Raw genomic sequence first — 6,000 nt, 5'->3', positions numbered from 1 at the left:
CAAATACACACATAAAACATTTTAATAGGTGGGTGAAAAGTGCTCTAAGGAAAAATAACATAGGGTTAAATGAGTGGTGTAGAGGAGATTAGCATTATTTTTTAACACTTAGTCGGGAAATGCCTCTCTGATAAATACCTCTCTGAGCTCAGATCTGATTAGATGAGGGAGTAAGTAAGCCCTGCACATAACTGGAGGAAGCATCTCAGGCAGAAGGAACAGTAAAGACTGTCAAGTAAGAAAGAGCTCAGTGTGTTCAAAGAACAGCAAGACACCTTTGCGGGTGAAAGGGAGTAAGCTAGAGGGAGGGGATAAGACAGTCTTATTAGGAACAGTGGTCCAGCATAATAATTTGAGTAAGAGGGGTGCCAGAGGAGGGTACTGAAGAGAGGACTGACTTAACCTGACCTAGATTTAAAAAACAGAAACAGTCTCTTGCTGTGTGTTGAACACATTGCAGAGGAGCAAGAATGGAAGAAGGAATACCAGTGTGGAGGTTATTGAAGAAATCCAGAAAAGAAATGATGATGCATTGGAGTGGGGTTAGCAGAAGTAGAATAAAGTGGTCAGACTTGAAGTATAATTTGAAGGTAAAGCAACAGAGTTTGCTAATAAGTTGTATAGGGTTTAAGAAAGGACAAAAATGAAGATGATTGCAGAGATTTTAACCCAAGTGAGTGGAAGGATGGGACTACATTTATTGAGATGTGGAAGACTAGGGGAGGAAAGAGTTTGGGAAGAAAATTAAGAAGTCTATTTTAGATATTTTAAGTTTGAAATGCCAATCAGATATTCAAATAGAGAAGTTGAGTAGGCAACATGAAATTTAGAATTCATAGAGACTCTATGAATGAGACTCTCATTGGAATGTAGCAACGAGAAGGAAGTTGTGGCTGGAGTCTCATCAGGCTAGAGATGGTCATCAGAGTCATGGAGCTCAATGAAGGTCTTCTAGGAAATGGATGTAGATTAGAAAAAACTCAAGGTCTGTGTCCTCAAACAACCAGGCATTTAGAGAAATGTGAAAATGGTCTATTAAAGGAAATTAAGAAGTGGCCAATGAGGTGATAAAAACAAGAAGAATGCTGCTTCGCTAAACACAAAATATATTTCAAAGAGGAGGGGTGAATAGCGGTGCCAAATGCTGATGAAAGATTAAGAAACATAAGGAATAAGAATTAAACATTGGATCTGGCCATGTAAAGATCACTGAGGAGCATGATAAAATCAGGTATTTTGGAGTCATGTGGATGACTCTTACTGGAATGGTGGTGCAAAGACATGAGGGAAACATCTATGAGAGATAGTGAGAACAGACAACTCTTTCAATTAGTTTTGCTGTAAAAGGAGCAGAGAAATAGAGCAGAAGCTGAAGGGGAATGGTGGATTCAGGGAAATTTACTTTACCATGGGAGATAGTACAGCTTATTTGTATAATGATGGAAATGATAGATTTTTTTTTAAAAAAAATTGATGTTCCAAGATAGGGAACAATTGCAAGAGAGATGTCCTCAAAGGGAATAATATCAGTGCAGTGTTTCTCAAATTATCCAGTGATGAAAAAAACCAGCTCCCCTCAATTTGTCCAAGATCAATGCTTTTGTTAAACACAACACAAAATCAATATTAGAATAATGAAAGAAATCATAGTCACATCATATAAAATATCATTTTTAAAAATAATATGAAACTGACACAAAGTCAACTTTGTTAAATTGTTATAAAAGTTTCTGTATATTTATTCTCCATTTTTGTATTTGTCTTATCACAAACTGATAAGTTATTAGTCTATGACCAGCAGTAGTCCATGGTTTGCACTTTGAATAGGGCTGATCCACTTCACAAGAGGAAATGTTGACTGAAATAATCCAAAATTATATATTAGGAAGCCAGAGTATATGGGATCAGATGAAGCGAGGAGAGTAGACTTCTGGAAGGATGTTGGAGGTTTTCTTCCACTGGCTTTTATTTCCTCCATGAACACAGAGTAGGTGAAAATGGCGTATGGAGTATTGGGGAATTGAGGAGAGGCAAGATTAACAAGTAGTCTATAAGAATGAGGGTATAAATTGACTCAGAAAGTCTAGTAGGATTGCCAAGTAGACTTGCTTGAGACTTGGAGCCATGAATTTAAAGTTAGTTCAGTTGGTATTGTTGTCTATATTTTTTTTTCAACCATACATGCCTTCTTGAATGCAGACATGGAATAGAAGAGTTATTTAACCAGGGGTAAAGAGGTTATGAGAGAGGGAGAGAGGGCAAGAGAGGAGAAAGTGCTTTTCTGGTAACATTTTTCAGATAAGTTTATTCTCCTACAGTCCTGCTGCCTCTGCTCTTGTAAAAGCATTCATTGTTAAATGTCTTATTTGCTTTAATACTATCTTAAATGACTACCCTTTGCCAATGTATCTGTGTATTATAACCACATTAATCTTGCTAAAACCTCTCATTCAATTAGCCCAGGAAATCATGGTGCTTCCTTTCTGCTCTACAAACCTGCCATGTAAGTTCACCCAGAGTCATACCTCAATCTTGAGCACACACTGGGTCAATTCTTCAAGTCATTCTTTATTGTTCATTCTCTCATATATGTATACACATACACACAAGCAACAACATATTTAAGAGATCACAGACAAATGTTTTTCCCATTCTGCATGTCATCTATATCCTATACTTTCTTCAAGACTTTGGAAATCATATTTCAATTTAATAGATTTTTTTTAAGATTTTATTTTATTCATGAGAGACATGGGGGGAGAGAGAGAGAGGAAGCAGGCTTCCTGCAAGAAGCCCGATGTGGGACTTGATCCTGGATCCCAGGATCACGCCCTGAGCCAAAGGCAGAGGCTTAACCGCTGAGCCACCCAGGCGTTCCTCAATTTAATAGATTTTTATTGAATAGCTACTATGTACCAGTCACTGGTACCACCACTCCATTTAAAAGGGATAAAAATATCATGATTTTCCTTGCTCTCACTTTGAACCACACAACACTGTTATTTCCCTTGCCTGAATTTTTATAGTATTTATAGTTTATAATATGAATATATATTTTTTGACTATTTATGTTTTATGTATTTAAATCTTGCCATCCTTGTCACTGTGTAAGTCTCTAAAAAGCAGAGACAGTCTTGTATTTCTTTCATATCCTTAGTATGGTGCTGGATGTAGAATAATCATTTATTAAATACTTGGTGGCATCATAACCTCATTAGGACTTGGGAACTGCCTATCTTTGAAATGGTAGAGTTCACAGAACGTCTTATATTTACACCCTTTAGAACATGTTTACTTTACCAATTAGGTTTTGTTTGGCTTCAAATAACAGATATTCAGCTACTAATGACTCAAACAAATAGAGTTTGTTTTTTCTTATAAAAGTCCACAATTAGGCAGAACCTATAATTGATTGGGCTACTCAAAGACATAGACTCCACCATCATTTTCTCCTTGGCTTCTTACTTTATGGAGGCAAGCCTCATTTAGAGAAGATGCAGAGCTGGAGAGTATTTGGGAGAGACAGACATTTCTCTCTCTTGTTATACAGCAAGGTGTTTCTCACAAATTTCCCAACTTCCCCTTACATTTTACCAGCCATTACTCAGTCACATGGCCAGCCATAGCTGCAAGGAAAGTGACTATTTAGATTTCTTCAACCTCTATAGTAAGAGGTGGCAAAGGCAGAAGGAATTAAGAATAATAATTATATTAACCAAATATTTGTTAATAATATTTGTCCAGCTCATTTTTTTCCAAGCAAGCTCATTCATTCTTTGCAGAGATCTCCCAGCGCTGCAATGTCACAGTATGCTACTTCCTGTATGTGAGAACTCTTTTTGTCCTCACGTTTAACAAGTCTGTCCTTCCATGATTTTCAGCGGAGGTTCTAGCTCTTCCTTGTATCCACTAATATAATTGGAAATTGTACTTTCGGCTACATGATTATCCAGTTTCAGGCACTTGAATACTATTAGGATTGCTTAAAGCCCGAAATCGAATCCATGACACTTCTATCTCCACCAACTTTCAGTCCATACCGTTAGATCCAAAGACTTAGTTTGCCTCAGATAGCCACTTGTCTCCAAAGTATTAATAGCTTTTTGAAAATAAAAAGAGAGTAAGGGGTGTCACCTAGAAATATTAGATTATAGATGGATAAATAGGTTTCTAAACTTTGGTCTTTTTCAGTGCTTTTAATATGCTAATATCCTGCCAAATCTCCAAAAGGGGCACATAACAAGCTGTGCTTTTTAATATTTTTAGCATGATTTATTTATTAATATTTAACAGGATTTATTTTTTCAGAGAGCATTTTGGAGAGAGAATATTTGTTTTTTTTAAGATTTTATTTATTTATTCATAGAGACAGAGAGAGAGAGAGAGAGGCAGAGACACAGGCAGAGGGAGAAGCAGGCTCCATGCAGAGAGCCTGCCATGGGACTCCATCCAGGGTCTCCAGGATCACATCCTGGGCTGCAGGCGGCACTAAACCGCTGCACCACCGGAGCTGCCCGGAGAGAGAATATTTGAAGGGAAAAATCTTTCATCATGCTGGTCTAGATATTTTTAGACACTTAGTTGCCTATTTCTGTTGAAGACCTAAGGACTCTGGACCTTAAATGACTTAAAATTATAAAAACACAATTGTATCACCTGGGTTCAACCTCATGATCCCATATTTTCCCCCAAAGTTATATTCTTCAAAGTTGAACTTCTGAGTGATTATCTATTCTCTAGCTGATCCATATGCAAAGTTTTACTTCGAGTCCAGGACATAAGCACACTGTATCCCTATCCTATCCCTACCTCTTCTCCTACATTACTGATACAAATTAATGTGAAAGTCATGATCATTTGAGCTTTTCCATTCCAATAATTCTTGGACTTTATTTCATATATATATATATATATACAAAAAATATATATATTTCATATATATATATAAAATAAAGACAAGACTGCCTGTCTTGATTTTCTTTTTTAAGTCTCTTATTACCTGTAACTTTGCATTAATATGCATAGATCTTCAGTATGCACTGAAGTAATGCATATTATTTCAATATGTAATATTGAAGTAAACTATATTTACTCCAAGTGAACTTTTACTTGGAAAGTATACTATACTGAATATAGTATAATACAACTTTATAATGATATACACTGCTTCCTGCTTCCTAATGAAATAGAATCACAGAAGGTGTTTCAAAGGTCATTTGGTCTCACACTTAGCCAAAACAACACCTGAAGCATCCAAGGCAGATGGCTGCCTGGCCCAAGAGTTTCCAGCCAGATTGAATGTAGAAGCCAAAATTTACCGGTGTCATGAACAAAGAGCTGCATAAAAAAAAAAAAAAAAGTTGTATTTAGACTATTTATTAAAGTCATTTTTAGAGGACCCTCACATGTCTCAGTGATGTCATTTTATCACTTTCGAACAGTATTTATTTATATCACGTATCAATGTGCTTAGTAATGCAATTCTTAACCTCTCCTTTTAATCTTCATGTCAATGCCTGCTGATATAGTTCTAATGTGGCATATAGCCCTAAAGCTAAAGAGACCCCAGAACTGGTTTTTATAACACCACAGAAGTAATATTTAGAAAAGATGTAACAAAAATAATTTAAACAAGTGACTTGCTAGCTTTAAAGGATCTCTTTAAAACATTGCATCTTTTGCTTCCCCCCTCCCATATTCCTAGTCAAGTAAAGAAAGTGTTTTAGAAATTAAAAAAAAAAATCTAATTTTCAATTAGTATAAATGACTTCCCCAAAGTCAAAGAGATAGTAGTGCATCATGAAGATTTCAATTCAAGTTTTCTGGATGGAGTTGAGTTTCCATTTCCTTCTTATTAAGAGTTCTTTCCAGGCCTTTTGTGTTCAAATGGCTGCTCTTCCTTAGTCCCAATCACTGTTCATCAAAAATAGAAATCAGCTTTCTATAACCTTGAATATGCTTTCCTAGTCCAGATGGTGGATAGTAGGTGTTCACAAGCCA

Source organism: Canis lupus, chromosome 33 (assembly GCF_048164855.1).
Source record: "Canis lupus baileyi chromosome 33, mCanLup2.hap1, whole genome shotgun sequence".
Classification (NCBI taxonomy): Eukaryota; Metazoa; Chordata; class Mammalia; order Carnivora; family Canidae; genus Canis; species Canis lupus.
The sequence above is the reverse complement of the archived record's forward strand: the minus strand, read 5'-3'. Positions refer to the sequence as shown.